This window comes from Wyeomyia smithii, chromosome 3, assembly GCF_029784165.1.
Source record: "Wyeomyia smithii strain HCP4-BCI-WySm-NY-G18 chromosome 3, ASM2978416v1, whole genome shotgun sequence".
Taxonomy (NCBI): Eukaryota; Metazoa; Arthropoda; class Insecta; order Diptera; family Culicidae; genus Wyeomyia; species Wyeomyia smithii.
Window position 1 is genome coordinate 73,227,523 of NC_073696.1, and position 22,142 is coordinate 73,249,664.

Genomic DNA, 22,142 nt, shown 5'->3' on the forward strand with positions numbered 1-22,142 from the left:
ACAGTGTATTCTTACAGTTATCCGGGAATGTAGAGTGCTTCGATCAACGTGACACAAGGGACATACGAGGTACCAGAAGGTCAATCTTGATGATCATATGGCAGCGGGAATGGTCCAATTCCGCGAAGGGAAGATGGACGCACCGACTGATGGTAGTGAGGCACCGATGATGGTAGTGAGCGGACCTGAGTTCTAGACACTACAACTCAGTTCGGAAAATGTGGACATCTAGAGTACGGTATGTACAGCCGCCTCTCAGATGGTCCTGGGGCTACAGCGCACACTGTTTCCAAAGTTGTAAAAACGTGATCGAAATTATTTTGACTCAAAAACATTGATTTTAGAGCCGTAACATCTTCAGCAAAGGTGTTCCATTAATTATTTTCCATGTTATAGAGGTTGCAATTCCATGATTAATCCACTCAACAGTGAGAAACGAATTTTACTTTCCTCATTTTGGAATATAAAAATCCACTTTGTTCAGCAAGGTTGTAGCAAATTTTAAAAGAAACAACTTTGTGGAAGACAGCATGATTCTATCTATCATTTTTAATGGACTTTTGTGGAGTTTTCTATAGATTACTACTAAAAATCTTTTTTTGCTATTCAACTTTTTATAGTGATTTTCTACATTTTTTGAATGCTCTACAAAATTGTTTGCTACAACAAAACAAACAATATCTCCGCAGAAAGTTTGTTTTTATCTCACTTATATTTTTGATTGTTGACGATTTTTACTGGAATGATGCGCTAATTTACTTTCAATACTCTTTACTCGAAAAATAATGATTTTGGAGTCGCAGTGTCTTCAGTAAAGTTGTTCTATTAATCATTCTCCATTTTATAGAAGTTAGAATTTTGTGATTAATCTACCTAAAAGTGGGAAATTAGTTCTATTTTTCTCTTTTTTTGCATATAAAATCCACTTTTCTGAGCAAAGTTTTAGTACATTTTGTAAGAAACAACTTTGTCGAAAACACTATACTTGTATCTGCTAATTTAAATGAACTATTGTGAAGTTTTCTCTAGAATGCCCCTTGAAATCATTTTTTTATATAATTATTTATGGTGATTTTCTAAAAATTTTCAATGTTCTACGATGTTGTTAACTATCATAAAACACACAAGTTCACCGAAGAAAGTTTATTTTTATCTCTCAAGTTTATTTAGTTATTAAAGTTTTTTTTTATCAAAATAATGCATTTATTTATTTACAAATATCTGCACAGGAGACAGCGAGAGACAAATGGCTATATCTGGATTAAATTATGTTTTACTTATACTTAAATATAGAAAACGTTTAGTCTGCAGATATTTGCAGATTTTAAATATATCTGTTAGTAAATTAGTGCATTGTTTCAATAAAAATCGTCAATAACCGATTAAATATGAGAGATAGAAATAAACTTTCTTCGATGAAATTGTTTGTTTTGTGATAGCAAACAACAATGTGGAAAGTTGAAAAATTGTAGAAAATCACTATTAAATGTTATTTTGGAAAAATTGATTTTTAGTGGTAATCTGTAGAAAACTCCACAAAAGTCCATTTAAAAAGGCAAATAGAAGTTTGGTACCTTTGACAAAGTTATTTCTTATAAAATATGCAACAACTTTGCTGAACAAAGTGAATTTTTATATGCAAAATAAAAAAGTAAAATTCGCTTCTCACTGTTTAGTGGATTAGTCACAAAATTGCAACTTCTATAAAATGGAGAATAACTAATGGATCAATTTTCCTGAAGGCACTAAGGCTCTAAAATCTAATTTTTTGAGTAAAAATAATTTCGATCACGTTCCTGCAGCTTTGGAAACAGTGCGGCGGGTTAGGAGACAACTACTGTTGTGGAAAAGCTTTGTAAAGATGAAATACTCCATTAATTTAGTATACGTTTCTACGTTGGAACCTGTATTGACATTTGGTAACATTTTGTATTAATTCTGAGTATTTTAAAGTGCGCATAGAATTATAGAATAATGCCAAAAGAGATTCTTTGCAACATTGTCAACAAATTTGCATATATGTATTAGGCGCGCAACTAAGTTCTCGCTTTTTGTTAATAGGTGGCATCAACAATGAGTGCTGGTTGATTTTGACATATTTAAAACGTTTGATGCAATCTGAGTCATACGGCAAAAGAACATCCATAAATGACGTAGCTTTTTTATGTTTTTCTGACATCCCCCCCCCCTCTTCCCCCATCGTAGCATTTCGTCACAAAATCAGTTCGCCCTCTAAATAATTAGGTAGCTTTTTAACAACCAATGACATTTTTTTTACAAATTTAATTATCAGAAACATACCTTGTATCATAAATGAACAAGAAAAGCCAATAAAAATGACCCTAAACAGACCAAACAGTGATAAAAAAGAGCAATTAGAAAAAATCCAAATTTTTTTCTAAGTTTCATATTTGCTACGCAGCTTGGCTTGAACCCCCCAACCTCCCTCTCGTCACATTTCGTCACTAAACAGCTTGATGACAACCCATACAACCATACCAAACGCAGGAACAGCTCGTCTCGGTATTTGGAGTTACCCGGCAACCCATTTTCAAGCGATTGCATGCTTTGGGAATGATCCAAAAACAAGGAACTTGGGTTTCCTATGATTTGAAGCCAAGGGACGATGAGCGTCGTTTTTTTCCGCCACACTACGAGCAGTGGTACGAAAAAGTGCTTCTACTGCATGACCACGCTCAGCCTCATACTGCCGAAGTCGTTGATACTTTTATAGAAACGCTCAAATTGAAAGTCCCACCTCGACGACGAATGGTCTGGCTGATCAACAGTTCTGCTCATACGAAGACACCGATAAATGGCTTGATTTGTAGATAGCCCCGAAGATTATTGAACACTTTTATCGATGTCCCTTAAGCTGGAAGTACAAAGTCAGCAGAACAAAGAGTTAATAGCATGAAAATTTAGTGCTCATTCGATGCTCATTTAATGCCATATCGCCGAATTTAATGCTCCCTCATTTCTTTGAAAAATGCACTTGTTTGCTAGCTTAAGCAAATAGCTAGCAGTCAATATACGAAAATAGCATTTTAAGGCACAAAACAGTTCTATAACGGTCAAAAACATTTAATGCTCATTTAATGCTCTTGAAAAAACCTGATGGTCATGATAATTTCATTGATTTTGTATAAATTTTTCAATAATATGATAATACATGAATAGCTTCAATTTTTTCAAACATTTCCTCTGGAAACAATCAGAATCCTTTTGATACGATTAGATACCAATTAAATGCTTCCATATGCGAGCAGTTTCAATAACTTAGGTGCATTTTTCATTAAATATATTTTTTCAAAAATATTATTCTGCTAGCTTAAGAAAAAAGTTAGCAGAACATTGGCCAGAAACAGCATTTTTAAGCAATGAACTGTTGTAGAATGGTCATAATAATTTAATGCTCATTAAATGCTCCTGAAAAAACCTGATTTTTATGATAATTTTATTGATTTTGTATAATTTTTTTCAATAATATGATAATACATGAATAGTTACAATTTTTTCAAACATTTTCCTCTGAAAACAATCAGAATCCTTTTGATACGATTAGATACCAATTAAATGCTTCTATATGCGAGCAGTTTCAATAACTTAGGTGCATTTTTTCATTAAATATATTTTTTTCAAAGATATTGTTCTGCTAGCTTAACAAAAAAGTTAGCAGAGCAATGGCTAGAAATAGCATTTTCAAGCACAGATCAGACGTTTTTTCGGTTGCTTGTGGACTGGTCTTTGACTGCCTATAGCTTCAAAGTTTGTGTTTTGTCAGTGTGTCTTTTAAAGACTACCTGAAAGTTATTTCCCATCAGTCTTTCTCAAGACTACCTTCTTTTGAATTTAACATTTGTTTTAACTTTTTTCGTATCACCTGAAATGGCTGGACGGAAAAAGAAACCTCGCATCGCTGCGGGGAGGAAAAGAGAGGCATCTCTTTCTGACACATCGAGTGTCTGTAGTGACAATCCTTTTGATATTTTGCCTGAGCAAGAAGCTGGTGAAATGGAAGTTACCAATAATGAAACTATACAAAATATAAAATCTTTAAAAAAGGAGAAAGTTCCACCTATTGTGGTAACTATTTCTTCTGAATTTAATATATTCAAAAAGGAACTTTCAACGTTTGTTTCTGACGTTAAAGTTACCTATCAAATTGGCCGTAGAGGTGAATGCCGCTTATTAGCCGACTCAGCAAAGGGTCGTGATCGTCTTGTTCAGTATTTAACTGACAAGATGTACAAATTTTTTACATATGACACCAAGAACGCCAAGCCGTTCAAGGTTGTCTTGAAAGGTCTCACCAACGATCAAACCGTTGATGAGATCAAACTTACTTTAACAGAATTACTTGGCATAGCCCCTACCCAAGTAATTCTAATGAAACAAAAATCACGAGGCGAAAACAGTCAGAGAACTGGAATTTCCCTTGTTAATTATTTAATTCATTTTAACCGCAATGAGGTTAACAACTTAAAATTTTTTGAAAAAGCACATGCTTTGTATAATGTGCGTGTAAAGTGGGAAATTTATAGGAAGTATGGCGGAGGTGAAAAGCATATCACCCAATGCCGTACTTGCCAACGTTATGGCCATGGTTCCAAATTCTGTAACATGGACCAAAAATGTCTTAATTGTGGAGACTCTTCTCACAAAAAGGACACATGTCCTGTGAAAGAGAGTAAAAATTTTCGCTGTGCGAATTGTAACGGCAACCATATGTCAAATTTTTATCAATGCCCAGTCCGTTTAGCAATTGTTAAGGCAAGGCAAGGTAAACAAAATTCAATTTCTCAATTAAAACCAACTTCAAAACAAAATTCTCCAAGCGTACCAGTGACGCATAGTTTACCTACTCCTTTGCATACCCGTTTAACTTATGCACAGGTTACAGGTAGTTCGAACATTATACCGCCTAGTGTTGGTAGTTCGAAAATGACCGTTAATATGGGTAAGCAAAACACGCTAGAAAATAATTGTACACCTATCACTCCAGCTAATATTGCTACCGAAAATATTTTTTCTAATGTCAACTGCCTGGGGCCTATTACGGCAGGTAAACTTTCTTTTTTGCAACAGGCAATGTTCGATCTTATGAACGCCATGTTGCAGGCAAAATCAATGTTTGAAGCCATTCAAATAGGCACAAATTTTACTATTAAAATTGTTTCTAATTTAAAATTTAGCAATGATTTTAAATAAAACAATTAAAATATTAAATTGGAATGCTCGCTCATTGAAGGCCAATGAGAATGAGCTATTTAATTTTTTAACAGTAAATAATGTGCATATTGCAATTATTACTGAAACATTTTTGAAACCTAACATAAAATTAAAATATGATCCCAATTACGTGGTTCATAGATATGATAGGATTCAGGGTTCCGGCGGTGGAGTTGCAATTGTTATTCATCGCCGAATCAAACATCGTGCTCTTCCCCATCTTGAGACGAAAGTTATTGAAACTTTAGGAATTGAAGTTCAAACTGAACTTGGGATTTTATTTATTGCCGCAGCATATTTACCATTTCAATGCACACGCGAGCTCAAAAATTATTTTAAAGGTGATTTACAAAAACTCACCAGAAATCGTTCGAAATTTTTCATAATCGGCGATTTTAACGCTAAACATCGTTCATGGAATAATTCTCAAAGTAATTCCAATGGCAAAATTTTATTCAATGATTGTTCTTCAGGATACTATTCTATTTTGTCTCCGAATAGTGCTTTTCTTCTGTAAGAAACCCTTCAACAATTGATTTGGTGCTAACAGATCAAAGTCATGTATGTAGTGATTTGATCTCACATGCTGACTTTGATTCTGACCATCTTCCAATAACTTTTTCTTTATCACATGAATCAGTTTTAAACCCTATGAGCTCTGTTTTTAATTATAACAAGGCTAATTGGGAAAGATACAAAACTCATATTGAGAGAAATTTCAATAATGAGCTTGATTTGCAAAACGAAGTGAATATTGATTCCGCTTTGGAAGCATTAAAATGTGCAATTGTTGATGCCAGGAATTATTCTGTTCCAAAGGCTCAAGTGAAATTTGATTCATCAATAATTGACGAAAATCTTCAACCTCTAATTCGTTTGAAAAATGTCCGCAGACGTCAATATCAACGTTCTCGTGACCCTGTTTTTAAAACTATTTATAAAGATTTACAGAAAGAGATTAAGCATAGATTTACTCTTCTGAGAAATCAAAATTTTGAGACTAAAGTTGAAAAATTGAAACCATATTCAAAACCATTTTGGAAGCTGTCGAAGATTCTTAAGAAACCTTCAAAGCCTATTCCAGTTTTAAAAGATGGTGAACGTTTTCTTGTATCCAATGAACAAAAGGCTCAAAGACTTGCTCAGCAGTTTGAGAGTGTTCATAACTCAAATTTGAATTTTGTGAGTCCAATTGAAAATGAAGTCACACGTCAATTTGATTTAATTTCTTCCCAGAATTTTTTACCTGCAGAAATAATTGAAACTAACTTGAATGAGATTAAATCAATTATTAAAAATTTCAAAAATATGAAAGCACCTGGTGACGATGGAATCTTTAATATACTAATCAAACATCTCCCTGAGAGCACAATGGAATTTTTAGTGAAAATTTTCAATTGCTGCTTCAAAATTGCATATTTTCCCAAATTATGGTGAAATGCAAAAATTACTCCCATTTTAAAACCGGATAAGAATCCAGCTGAGGTTTCGAGTTATCGACCAATCAGTTTGCTTTCTTCAATAAGTAAACTGTTTGAGAGAACTATTCCTAACAGAATGATGTCACACATCAACGAAAATTCAATTTTTGCAAATGAACAGTTTGGATTTCGCCATGGGCATTCCACAAATCATCAATTGCTCAGAGTTACTAATATGATACGAGCTAACAAATCTGAAGGTTATTCCACTGGAGCTGCTCTTTTAGACATAGAAAAAGCATTCGACAGTGTTTGGCATAAAGGTTTTGATTGCGAAATTGCAAACTTTTAATTTTCCGATTTTCCTAATCAAAATTTTAAAAAATTATCTTACTGATCGAACTCTGCAGGTTGTCTATCAGAATTCAAAATCTGATAGATTTCCTGTCAGAGCAGGTGTACCTCAAGGTTCAGTCTTGGGTCCAGTCCTGTACAACATATTCACTTCAGATCTTCCTGATTTGCCTCCAGGATGCACAAAGTCATTGTTCTGCGATGACACAAGCATTTCCGTAAAAGGAAAAAGTCTTCGTGTCATATGCAGTCGATTGCAGAAAAGTTTAGATATTTTTTCTTCCTACTTGCAAAAGTGGAAAATCTCTCCCAATGCTTCTAAAACTCAAATGATAATTTTTCCGCATAAGCCTAGGGCTTCTTTCCTCAAGCCAAACAATAATCACGTTGTCAAGATTAATGGGGTTATTTTAAGTTGGTCCGACAAGGTTAAGTACTTGGGACTAATTTATGATAAAAAACTTATTTTCAAAGAGCACATTGAGAGTATACAAGCCAAGTGCATCAAATATACGAGATGTTTATATCCTCTCATTAACAGGAATTCTAAACTTTGTTTAAAGAACAAACTTTTGATTTACAAACAAATTTTTAGACCAGCAATGCTTTATGCTGTACCGATCTGGTCAAGTTGCTGTTCAACAAGGAAGAAAACGCTCCAAAGGATTCAGAATAAAATTCTGAAAATGATTTTGAAGCGTCCTCCTTGGTTTGGTACACTCGAATTACATAGACTTACTGGTGTTGAACCATTAGAAGCTATGTCAAATAAAATTATTAACAATTTTCGACAAAAATCGTTGCAATCCTCAATTGCTACGATAAGCTCTCTTTATAGCCAATAAGTTATCAATTAAGTTAGTTGTAAGTTTACTTCCCCTTTCCTGACAAGTAGGTTTAAATCCCTACGAATGATAAGTCCTAATTGCGAAAGCAAACAAATCCTAACAATTAAAATTGCAAATTTCTAACAGTGTTGAGAAGTCACCATTTGTGATTGGGCACACATACTCATTATTTACTAACATTTATCATAAATACTTAAGCTACTAACAAATCCCCCCTTAAAAAAAAGCATTTTCAAGCAATAAACTGTTGTAGAATGGTCATAATAATTTAATGCACATTAAATGCTCTTGTAAAAACTTGATTTTCATGATAATTTTATTGATTTTGTATAAATTTTTCAATAATATGAAAATACATGAATAATAAAGAACTTAAGTTAATGTTTGTGTACATGTAGCAAAATCAGCAACGCAACGCCTTTGGTGACGCGACAAGGCTCGTAGGCCGAATACACACCGGCGCGACCCACGCCGCGGAGTAGTAGAGCTGTATATCAACCCGCGGCAGGACGCGCCAGTATGTTTTCGGCCTACGAGCCTTGTCGCGTCACCAAAGGCGTCGCGAGGCTCATTTTGCTACATGTAACACAAACATTAACTTAAGTTCTTTTTCCGTAAATTAAAGAAGAAAATCAAACAAAAGCATTCCATACTTTGGAATAAAAGACCTCGCTAGCATGCTCACTTGTTTTTTTTTAATTATTATTATTCTTCGATAATTGCATGAGTTTGAATATTAGGTAACAGAGCACCTGTGCAGTGCACATGTTGCACAGGTGGACCCTACGCCACTGCTCGTCACATGGAAATGGGAATTCTTTTGCGTCGTACACAAAGATATCTCTCGTTTTTGACGAAACGAATGAGGTGCATGGGTGTCGCGTACATGAGACAACTCGCGCACAAAACTCTCGTGAGCCCGTCACTTATTATGGAGAGAGAAATTGATTTTGCACAGAAGGATAAAGACAAGAGATTTTATGCAACTTGCTCACCAGTAGGAGTAATAAAAAAAGTGAATAGGATATTAAAGCATAGTTAATATTTTTTAGGACATTTGGTCATTTGAAGCTGACACTTACGTTAGAGTGTGTGAGAGAGAGGGAAGCATTTAAACATCTTATAAACGTTTAAGAAAAGGGATAGGAAGATTCGACAAAACCGCAAGATTTGAAAAATAATGAATAATGGAAAACTTAAAAATCAGTTGAAAAACATCTCACTGATATTCTAATAGTTGAACCTTGCCTAAGCAGCAGGGCTGGTAGTGGTCAACGATGTCAGAAACAGTTATTTTTGTGACTAAGTTGATGTAAAACGTGACCAAACAGTGCCCAACAAATCGAAAAAAGGGACCAACAGTTGCTAGAAAATAGCCAGAAAAGCTATTGTTCTAGAAAAGAGTACAAAATAAGGGTTTCAACCCGTGATTCGCTGGGTACTGAATTTGATGTGCTATATGTTTGATGGAAAATGCATTTAATTTATTGAAACTGGTCGCATATGGGAGAATTTAATTGGTATCTAATCGTATCAAAAGGATTCTGATTGTTTTCAGAGGAAATGTTTGAAAAAATTGAAGCTATTCTTGTGTTATCATGTTTTTATCATGTATTGAAAAATTTATACAAAATCAATGAAATTATCATGAAAATCAGGTTTTTTCAAGAGCATCCGTCACCAAAGGCGTCGCGAGGCTGATTTTGCTACATGTAACACAAACATTAACTTAAGTTCTTTTTCCGTAAATTAAAGAAGAAAATCAAACAAAAGCATTCCATACTTTGGAATAAAAGACCTCGCTAGCATGCTCACTTGTTTTTTTTTTTTTAATTATTATTATTCTTCGATAATTGCATGAGTTTGAATATTAGGTAACAGAGCACCTGTGCAGTGCACATGTTGCACAGGTGGACCCTACGCCACTGCTCGTCACATGGAAATGGGAATTCTTTTGCGTCGTACACAAAGATATCTCTCGTTTTTGACGAAACGAATGAGGTGCATGGGTGTCGCGTACATGAGACAACTCGCGCACAAAACTCTCGTGAGCCCGTCACTTATTATGGAGAGAGAAATTGATTTTGCACAGAAGGATAAAGACAAGAGATTTTATGCAACTTGCTCACCAGTAGGAGTAATAAAAAAAGTGAATAGGATATTAAAGCATAGTTAATATTTTTTAGGACATTTGGTCATTTGAAGCTGACACTTACGTTAGAGTGTGTGTTCATCACTTCAGCATGTTGTGTGTGCACCGTGTGACCAGTTACGCAAGGATTTAATGAGAGAGGGAAGCATTTAAACATCTTATAAACGTTTAAGAAAAGGGATAGGAAGATTCGACAAAACCGCAAGATTTAAAAAATAATGAATAATGGAAAACTTAAAAATCAGTTGAAAAACATCTCACTGATATTCTAATAGTTGAACCTTGCCTAAGCAGCAGGGCTGGTAGTGGTCAACGATGTCAGAAACAGTTATTTTTGTGACTAAGTTGATGTAAAACGTGACCAAATAGTGCCCAACAAATCGAAAAAAGGGACCAACAGTTGCTAGAAAATAGCCAGAAAAGCTATTGTTCTAGAAAAGAGTACAAAATAAGGGTTTCAACCCGTGATTCGCTGGGTACTGAATTTGATGTGCTATATATTTGATGGAAAATGCATTTAATTTATTGAAACTGGTCGCATATGGAAGAATTTAATTGGTATCTAATCGTATCAAAAGGATTCTGATTGTTTTCAGAGGAAATGTTTGAAAAAATTGAAGCTATTCTTGTGTTATCATGTTTTTATCATGTATTGAAAAATTTATACAAAATCAATGAAATTATCATGAAAATCAGGTTTTTTCAAGAGCATTTAATGGGCATTAAATAATTATGACCATTCTACAACAGTTTATTGCCTAAAAACGCTGTTTCTGGCCAATGTTCTCTGCTAACTTTTTTCTTAAGCTAGCAGAACAATATTTTTGAAAAAAAATATATTTAATGAAAAAATGCACCCAAGTTATTGAAACTGCTCGCGTATGGAAGCATTTAATTGGTATCTAATCGTATCAAAAGGATTCTGATTGTTTTCAGAGGAAAATGTTTGAAAAAATTGAAGCTTTTCATGTATTATCATATTATTGAAAAGTTTATACAAAATCAATAAAATTATCATGAAAATCAGGTTTTTCAAGAGCTTTTAATGAGCATTAAATTATTATGACCATTCTACAACAGTTCATTGCTTGAAAATGCTGTTTCTGGCCATTGTTCTGCTAACTTTTTTCTTGAGCTAGCAGAACAATATTTTTGAAAAAAAAAATTTAATGAAAAATGCAACTAAGTTCTTAAAACTGCTCGCATATGAAAGCATTTAATTGCTATCTAATCGTATCAAAAGGATTCTGTTTGAAAAAATTGAAGCTATTTATGTATTATCATGTTTTTATCATATTATGGAAAAATTTATACAAAATCAATAAAATTATCATGAAAATCAGGTTTTTTCAAGAGCATTAAATGAGCATTAAATGTTTTTGACCGTTATAGAACTGTTTTGTGTCTAAAAATGCTATTTTCTTATATTGTCTGCTAGCGATTTTCTTAAGCTAGCAAACAAGTGCATTTTTCAAAGAAGTGATGGAGCATTAAATTCGGCGATATGGCATTAAATGAGCATCGAATGAGCACTAAATTTTCATGCTATTAACTCTTTGTTCTGCTGACTTTGTACTTCCAGCTTAAGGGACATGAAATCGAATTTATAAACGCGTAAAATATTTATATTTCACATCGTTTTGCTCAAATAACTGCAGTACTTTAAATAAACATGAGTATAAATAAATGTTTGCGTATACTTTGTAATTTTTTATTACTTTTAATACAAAGCTTTTTGTTTCAGTGTATATTTTTACTAATCGTGAATATAATTAACTTGTTCTTAGAAGTCATTTAAACAATTTTGCAGTTTGAAAAAATCCAATTTTTGAAACGATTTTTCAAAAACATGAGGGTTGTTACAAAGCCACGACCGCAAGATTTAAGTAGAATACTTTTACAAGAAAGATAACCAGGCTGCTTGCGTGTCAGTCATTTTTTCTAGTAAATGAACGTTAACTAATCAGATCAATCGAACTTTGCGCTTCAACAAGGATTGACCATTTTCAATAATTTATTATTATTATTATTATATTATTATTATTATATAGTAAGTTGCTTGTCATGGTTGGGGCTTGACAATTTTTAAATTTTGAGATGAAATTTTTTGGATGTCCTGCTCATGACTGAAGGAAAAGTGAATTATCCTTTATACTATTATTATGCGTTCTGAGACATGGAAATAAAGTAAAATTTATAACTTTTACAAATTCAAAAATGTGAATTAACTCAAAAGAAAACATTAACGCCAAGGTTGCATATTCAATTTAGGGGTGTCAATTCCGTTCAATTTGCCGCGTGCCGGAAGCTCGCTCCACAAGTATAATTTTCTAATTTGATGTATGACAAACTTGCAGTCCTAAAGTAATGCTACAAGTTTGTTGAAGAAAGCAATGCTCTAACTCTTGTGCCTAAAGTGTGAGAGTCCATATTCAGCGGGATGTTCAGCCGATATTCGCGGTGAATATTTTAATATTCACCGCGAATATTGACTGAATATTGCACTGAATATGGGCTCTTACGCTTCAGGCATAAGAGTTAGAGCATTACACTATTCGACAAACTTGTAGTTCTACTTAGGGGCTACAAGTTTTCCATACATCATGTTTCTAAATTGTACTTATGAAGCGAGTTGTCGGCACGCGGCGAAAAAGTATCCTTAAATTGAATATGCAACCTTGATTAACGCTTTAATCATCAGGTTTTTATTTCATCCTGAAAAGGACTTGTTTGTATTGTATTTGTTGTTCAATTTAGTATCGGATAAGATGCCGATTATATCTTTGTGTTATCACTGATAGAGCGAACAAAGTATTCGTTGTGATAAAGTAAACAGTGAAATGCTGATATAACACTCAAATCTAGACGGCTCACGTGTTGTCAAAATGAGTCAAAGTTTCATTGAATGCATTTACTAGTGCCCACGATCGCACTGAGACTGCATTTCACTAAAGTGCCTCACTGCATCAGGCGCTATCGATGCAGAGATCCGCTGCAACTAGTGCGCTAGTGCGCATTGGTATCCGCTGTCCCTGCATCAGCTGGCCCAACTGCTATCGTTGCTGGGATCCGCTGCAAATAGTGCGCTATCCATTGCTACGCCACAGCTGTGGCCGCTTTCCGCTATCGCTGGTATCCACTGCACTGCTAGTGCTGCTGCTAAGGGAGAACGACTGCTGTTGTCGCTGTCTAGAACAATTATGAGCGGCTTCGGCTGAAACAGGCCAAATAGCATGTTTTAAAGTGCAAGGTATATGATTCTGTCGACCGTGCTTGGGAAGCAATCATATAACGACCAATCGGAGGTCGAATTTTTCGTTTTGACAAGGCTTGACTATTTTCAATATTTCAATAGTGTGGATAATAAAATTACAATTATCTTCTTTTGGGAAGAATCTTAGAAGATTTTCCAACCTATTGCTGCAAGAACGAAGGAAATCCATCGAATACTAACTGATTTATTAGCATTTGAAATTGGACATATTTTTCACTTTTTTCGGTTTTAGATTTTCATTTCATATCCCTATGTAGCCGAACTTCCTGAGAGAAGTATTCTACTTCAAAAAATCTAAAATCTATAAATAATTGTAATCCATTTATATTTTTAAACCGTTTACCGTTTGAAATCTAATGAAAAACGCTTCCATATAGTGTACCCCAGTATAGAAAACAAAGACGTAATGCTACGTCAAAACCTTCGGCCTATTAAGTAACACGATTAACGAACAAATGGCTCAATCTAATGAGACGATCAAATCGACAAAATCTATGATCTTGTTTAGGCTGTCTTAAACAAAAACTGTTTAATGTACCGCAAGCCATTGCACAAAAATCACTTCACTAAAAACAAGTATTTCCACAGTATGTAATCACTCTACGAACGTCTAGACGCTGCCACCATCGCCAGTGGTATTGAAGGTTAACTTAACACACATTAACGTTCCGGTCGTCGATGCCAGTGTTAGTAGTCAATAAGCTAGGAGGCATTTCGGCATCGAGCTATTTACGGATCTAACATTTTCCACCGCCCTGCAGCAACCTTTTCCAAGCCCACCGCATCCAAGACACCGGGGCAAGCTTAGGTAATGTACCATTTATCAAAGCATAAAATTCGAAAAGGAGCAACCGCACACATAAAGCAATACATGCATGATCATGCTGTTTTTATTACACTTACCGTCCACAGCCAACGTCAGTAAGTAACGCTGGGGAGGGCCGAACCATTGTTGTTACCGAGCGGCGGTAATTACTTCAATTTACTGAAACCAATGTCAGTGACAAGTGTAGCTGCGATAGTGTAAGTTTCTAGCAAGCTTTTCAAAATCACAGTAGAAAAAAGTCAAACGCTCGATATGTGACTTAGACAATGATCGTTATCATTTGCATCCCTGTAGGCGCTGCAAGGCATGCTGAACCAGACATATTACTTTGAGCAAAATATTCAATGAACCGATTTGCGGCCGCTCTCGAGGGCATACTGTGACTTATATTGTCGATTGCAGTTTCAGCCGGTGTCCAGCGGTGGCCCCGAACACAATTAATGCCAACGGCCAAATGTGGCAATCGACGACAGTTGACACAAGCAGGCAAAGTACGGACCGCTAGGTTCATTACCAATCGAACAGAATGAAACACGGTAGCTGGGCTGAGCTGTGCTGCACTTGTCTTTAGCGTAACGACAATGCAGTTCACTATATCGTTTTGTCGATGAGTCATACTGGCAACCTTATCGTCATTTGAGCGTTTGTGCGACGATAAAAGCTGCATAAAACAGTGCATGAACTCGGACATAATAAATAGCGGTAAATTCTTGAAGTAATAGTTTCCCAACGAATATCATTCTAGAGTTTTATTAGCCAATCACAAAGACGCTTGCACTATTCTTGGTCCAACCGATCGCTAAATTGCTTATAAAAACGCGCTGTTTCGCTCTACTGGAAGTTAATCAGGCAACAACTTATAGAAATTATAATCTAGAGTTGCACACTTTCTGCCAACCGGAACAATCGCAACTATTTCGAGCACACTGCACAATGAGCTAGTCTAAGACGATTTTTTAAAAGACATAGATTGTGATGGCAGTTATTTTTTTTATGTTTTTGTAACTTCGTTTCTTTTTTTTTAATTCAACAAGTTAGTATAACATTTAGCCATTGAAAGAAGAAGTTACTGACTGATAGCTGTAACAAGACTGCTGTCAATTGAAAATAACCCGCGCAAAAACAATTCTTAGTGTAAAATCCTCAAGTTTTTTACCATCTGCCACCCGGGGCTTTGCATGAGAAACCCGTTAGAGTTCACGTGACGCAAACGCTTCGCATACCAGCCGGAATGAACACATGGAACATACAATTACCTGGTCATGTTATTGGTCTGTGTCGAATTGATCTACCTTACGAGAATAGAAAATCGAAATACATAAACAAACTACGCAACCTAGTTTACTGTCTCGTATGGCCGTTCGTAAGATACTGCAATTGACCGCCATGAGATGGAATCGAAATAGCTTTATCGAATCATTCCAAAATCTTTGAATTTGTATCAAACAATTTTCAATTTACCGATATTATTTTAAATTGGAAGGTGGTAATTTGTCATCATAAATCTCTTTCATTTTGACATGCCTGTCAATAGCTTATATATTGTATGGATTTATGATCAAAATATAAATAACAGCAATCAATTCCTGTTTACCTTTAAACGCTTCATTTCAGAACTGGTTGGCTTATTTTCTTTTTTAATAGAACCAAACACAAACACACTTGCATATTTTATATTACAATGATTGATTCCTTGATGAGATTAGTTTTAAATATTAGGAATAGATTTTTTTTTTAAATCTGACGTCATAAGATTTAAATCTACCAGCGGAATCAAACCGACCTAGTTTGTCAAATGAGGCCGATATGGGAGCTGCGTAGCCGCAAGGTTACAGAGTCTGCTTTGTCAAGCGGATGGTCGTGCGTTCGAATCTTAGTAGAATCAGGCCATTCAATGTCAAAAAGGACTTTGAGCATGGGTTTATGCTCAGGCTCCTCACCAGTTACCCTTCCTATTCGCTGAAACCTACAATGCCTTTGCGTGACTTCCTCTTAACAAAAAATTAGTCCCTCTTATCAATGAAACTGGCCAGAAGGACGCATGATGAAATTCTTCCAGGGAATTATGTTTGGTGATATTTGGCAGGAGGAACAAGGCTCGGTATAGAAGAACAGTAAGCGTGTAGAGGAAGGGTAGCACATTACACACAAGCACTGACAAAAAAATAACAATAAGCATGCCACTTCTCAAAAGCGGTATTGCTATAAGGCATTGGTTGTTAAGTAGTAGTGCAACAAGAATTTACCGTGTTTTGTCAGCACCTCTGAAAGACCCGTATCCTCTTCCGATTTGAATCTATAGGATTTCAGCATTTGGGGTTACGTGCTAGGAGAGCTAGGTGAAATAAAACCTATGATTTTGGACACTTTGAAAAACCGTTTGGTGAAAATCTGGGATAAAATGCCGATCGAAGTCATGTGTGCCCCTTGTGATATTTTTGAGAAGCGTTTGCAATCCGCGATCGAATGCAATGGCGAAAGATTTAAATTGACCTGATTTAACTGTAATTTAATTACGCTACCATGATAATAAAAAAGAACCAGAGAAGAAATGGTTATCAGTTTTAATTTGAAGGCATAAATAAAGTGTATCACTTTCACGGTGACACCCTGTACAACCCTGTAGAAGATGTATACAATAGTGGCGTAGTACTAAACAATGTAATTAAAAGGACACAGTTAGTAACGTTACAGCGTCAGCTTTGACAACCACGTAGTCATAGGTTCGATTCTTGAACGTATCAGGCCATTTGTTTGTTTACATCAACATTCTTAATGTTGTCGAAAACATAATCTAAAATATGCTATAACTTCGTGGGAAAAAGTCCTGGAGATGTGTGGTCTTCAACAAAAACGTGTGTTTGCATGCCCAAATGCTTTTCTGAACAACATGTTCTTGTAAAATGTAACTAACAAAAGTTACGCACAAAAACATAAATTTTAGGTAAAATACTTTGTAACTCTGTACTCAATGAAGATAAGAATTTGATATGTTCAATAAGGTTTCATACTTTTACACGTTCTAAAGCTTTTCCAAATTAACCAATCGTCGATCTCTTAGCGCAAAAAAGTAAGTATTTTTAATATAGAAAACCTACTGAAACATATGCTCGCCATACTCTAATATGGGTAGATTGGGACAAATGGAACCTACAAGAGTTTGTAGTGCTTCAGCCTAACTTGCCCCTTTAACCCTACACGTTCTTGAAGATATCGAACAAATAAGCTTATATATGCTATAGTTTTGTAAGAAAAAGTCCTGGAATTGTATAGTCTTCGGTGTGTTTTGTATGCCCTAACAATTCCTCTGAACAACGTTTCCTTCTACAATGTAACTAACAGACGTTAAGTGCAAAAAAACTAAATTTCAAGTACCTTTCATATAATATACTTTAAAACTTTATACCCAATGAAGATAGAATTTTTATTTGTTCAGCAAAGTTCCAGATTTTTAAATCTTCTACAACTTTGCTGAATAAATCATTCCTCTATCTCTTAACATGAAAAAAGTTTTTTTATTTTTTATATAGTAAACTTTTCATAACTTTTAACAATTTGTGAATATGTGAGTCATTTATACAGATAGTTGTTCTCCATCTTTGAAAATAACCGATCAAGATTGAATAACCACATTTTTCGCTCTAGCTTTTCTATTTAAATTTTCACATTAAAATTGTCTTTAAACGACTTTCAAGTCTTTTTAAAAGAAACAATTTTCAATGCTGACATCGTAGCTATCCCAATTCTACTCATAGTTATAATTGTTTTTCATAAAAAGTATGCCTTTTTCATTTGTGTGTCATTCTTTTTGGGGCAAATATAAAAAATGACTTTTGGTCTCATTTTGAAGGGCACATTTGACCCTATATACGTTGAATTTATTTTCTATATTTCCTATATTTGAGAAAATTTAATTTGAAAACAAAACAAAAATTGTAATAATATCATATATTTTGCATGTAAAAGCACACAAATATATTTTTTCAGTATTTTCTCCTAAAAGCAGAAAAAATACTTTTAATTTAATCCAAAAAGATCAAAAATCGATCAACTGGTACAAAAATTATGAATTTTTGGAAATAAAGTACATCGAATTAAGCCGTTTTTTAGGGTCACCCTATTTCGGAGCTGGTCGCCCTCACGATACAACGAAAAAATACGGGTTTGATTATTGCGACGGAGATCCATCCCTGCAATTTTGAGTACAATTTAAGCACTTTGGGTGACCAGTTTCGAAATAGGGTGACCCTAAAAATTGTTTCATTTGATGTATTTTATTTTCAAAAATTCATAACTTTTCAACCAGTTGATCGATTTTTATTCTTCTTAGAACAAATTAAAGGTACTTTTTTCTAATTTTGAGAAAAAATAAATCTGTGTGCTTTCACGAGCAAAATATGTTAAATTATTACAATTTTTGTCTTGTTTTCAAATTCAATTTACTCAAATATAGGAAATAACATATATTTATTAATTTTATTATTAAAATTATACATAGAGTCAAACGTGCCCTTCAAATTGAGACCAAAAGATATTTTATATATTTACACCAAAAAGAATGACAAACAAATGAAAAAGGCATATTGTTTATGAAAATATTATTAACTTTGAGTGGAATTGAGATAGCAGCATTGCAAATTGATTCTTTCATAAAGTCCTAAAAGTCGTTCAAAGACAATTTTAATATGAAAATTCAATAGGCGCTCATATGAAACAACTTTGTAGAAGAAATTTTTTCTCTAAAATATTGCTATCGAGCTCTACATCACAAGTTCCCCTCTGAATTAGGTTTCTGGACCATTGATTGTGCACTGTAAGCGGCATTTTTATTCAATTTTAGTGTTTCATTTTAATGAAGCTTGCTCTATGATTTTCATTTTCGCTTTACCAAAGAAAATGTGAAGATCATTTTTTCTACAAATTTTCATTGCGTAGCCGTGAAAAATGCGCGTGAAATATTTCATGAGAGTACAACAGCTCGTTACAAAAATAAAAATCTAATATAGCTGAAAGGGTGCAGCGTGAATTGGAAGTAAAAATTGAAAAAGATTTGTCGTAATTTTGTAAAAATTTGGCTAATGAGTATGAATTTTTATCAGTACCGTTTCTACATACTTCCAGGAAATAAGATTCATCGTAATCCATTAAAAACAGAAATAAATCTATACACTCAAAAGCAAGAGCCTAATTTCTCAAAATCCACCAATAACATTCTCAAGATTGGTCTGATCAATTCTAAAGACTAATTTATTATAGAAATCTTACTTTGTAGTATTGAAGCCTGTACATGGACTGCCCAATTTAGAAACAAAAGAAAACATGACACACAAAATAATTAAAAACTTTCGTAGGTATCGTTAATTGCTGCAAATAGCTCACTTTGTAGTCAGCATAACAGACTCCAAGTTCGAGGAGATTTTTTTCGTCTTCAATTTGACAAAATTGACTTCAATTACATTTACTCAATTACAAAAACAACTGATAAACATATATTATTTAAAAACAAAAAAACAAATCCAATAATGTTGAAATTCAATCATTTGTGACAGAATAAACAAAAAAAGTCTCTAAACAACACTTCTTGTTTTAATTTTATTGGGATAAACTTTTATAGCAGCATTGTAGTTTTCCCTTAGATGCACACGGATAGAAATCGTATTCCGCTGCACTGACAGACGACGAGTGACTCGCCGCTATGCATGGCTTGAAGTGGTACTGTTGCCTGTAGGTCTTCCTTCAAGACAGTAGTTTAAATTACATTCTAACAGTAGGTTGAGAATGACGACTGTCATGAACTTTTCGAAAAAGCTTCATTTACGAGACATCAAAATTATCTAGGCTCATGAGAGCAAAACTTGGTAGACCTATTTGGACGGGGAGAGAGGATATCACAACAGACGATTGGTGTTTACTCATGACGTCTGTCCAAGGCATGCTCGCACGTGCAAATTTGACCCTGAAACTTTTCATTAATTTCTACCGCTGAGCAATGAAGTAGTAATAATAATTAACATGTCACAAAACTATTCAACATTTTATCTATCTTACATGATATTAGTTATTGTAGTCCATCATGTGATTATGAAGTTATTACCATTTGATATCCAACCTAACATTTGGCTGGATTTGTTTTTGTTTTCATGGAATATACTCTATCTATCTATCTAGAATTCGGGTAAACCCAGGAAAAAAATTATTGACAAAAATGTTCAAAAGACTAGAAAGGGAGAACTGGAACGTATTACTGGTTAGTATGGGAAAAATGTAAGAGCATCGTTGGTAAAAGTTGAGCGCAAGAATGGCTTCATCTATCAACGAGATAACAATCCGCCACAAAACTACGGTTCGTAAAATCCAAATATTTAATGTAGATAACACATTGAATTTCTAGAGTAACCTTCTGAGTGGTCGGATTTCAATCCGATCGAAAGATTGTGGTTGATTTGGAATTCGAAAATGATTATCCATATACGTGACAAATAAACATCTACAATTTGAAACAGTGACGTCAACTACAATGGACGCATTTATAAGTGTGTACTGTGTACTTTTTTTGTCCAGTACTGTATCCTAACAGTGTGTCAAAAGGCTACAAATACGCTACTACCCAAGTCGGCGAAAATATTTAACACCGCTAACGTTCATCATTAACCCGTACCCGTACGTTCTACTGTCCGGTGGTGTGTTTGTGATAAGCCCTTGTGCATTTGGCGAAACTGGGCTGCGAGACTCACAGCCACAGCAGACACTTCAATAACTATCACTTTATCGGAACGTTTTCTTTTTCTCTCTTATTCTCTCTCGATTGTTGTATCTCGCAAACGGGTTGAACGTTCACAAATTTTTCTTTACTCCCATACTCTATGAGTCGGAAAATGGAATGAACTACATAAAGCAACTTTTCCACTTTCAAAAGCAATTGATGCAATTTATCTTTGCGATATTTTCCACCAGGTGTAGACCTTAGCTTTTTTCATGCACCACCTCAATCGGTAATTATATGTACTCACATGGGCTCAGATATCCAGCAGACTCTCGATGCTCTCGAAAATAAAGAAATCACAGCAACTTGAAGTAGGTATGCAAAATCCGATTTCCCGCAGCCACCTCTGAACAATGTGTGTTAGCGTAACTTCAATTATGATTATTTTCACGATATTCGCACACAATCATTCTTTTCGGGTTCAGCACATTTAACGAGCAAACTTCGCTTTTAACAAACACGCTTTCCGCGAACTCACATAAAACAATCAGAAGCCAAACAGCCTTAGGAAACTTTTTTTTTTTTTTCAAAACATCAACACCACAAAAACCCTCGCACGGTGTTTTTCTCACGAAGTTACGTTAGTACTACGGGTTTCGTCGCTAGATTTTTTACCAAGGATAAACATCGAAGAGCACTGTTGCCGTATCAGAATTATGAAATCTTGGCGAACTACGAAAAAACTGGATGAAGAATGTAGCGAGCCGGTGCGGTAAAATTGGTTCTACTAGTCAGTCGGCTATCCATTCAACTATTGACTGTACAATGGTGTACACTGCAATTAAAAAGAAGGAAAAAAGAAACAGATGAAGCAATCAGTCGTTCAGAACGCTGTTAGTAGACTATTGACAACACAAATAATTTGAATATGAATATGAAATTATATTCAATTTATACTAGCTAGGTGCATTTTCCATTTGCATCAAATGGGTACAGAGCAGGTGACCGTTTTACACGTCTATTTTACGTATAGCTCCCAATGTGGAGCGTTTCCAACATTTGACTGATATACGATTATAGCCAGTTTAGTACTATAACCTACCAGCTTAAAGCCAAGTTCATGCATCAAACCGACTCTTATGTAACAGTGAAGAATAATTAAACCGATGACTTTGTACTTAATAACGCGAATATTCCTACGAAAATCAGAGCAACGTCATTTGGGAAAGATAGCGTCACTATGAATGTTGAATGTTGGCATTCTCCTCTTCTCGGTCAGCCGCACGCACAAGAACAGTAGTTGCATAGAATATATTTAGAATTCGATTAATT

The 22,142-nt window shown here is 34.7% G+C and overlaps 1 long non-coding RNA gene across 1 annotated transcript in view; it reads right to left on the bottom strand.

The window, feature by feature from the left end:
- LOC129732809 (uncharacterized) overlaps positions 1-22,142 on the bottom strand; it is a 79,151-nt gene that overhangs the window by 27,316 nt on the left and 29,693 nt on the right. Inside the window, exon 2 of the long non-coding RNA XR_008729358.1 lies at positions 21,118-21,645. This is a non-coding gene — a long non-coding RNA (uncharacterized LOC129732809). The remainder of the gene's footprint in view (positions 1-21,117; positions 21,646-22,142) is intronic.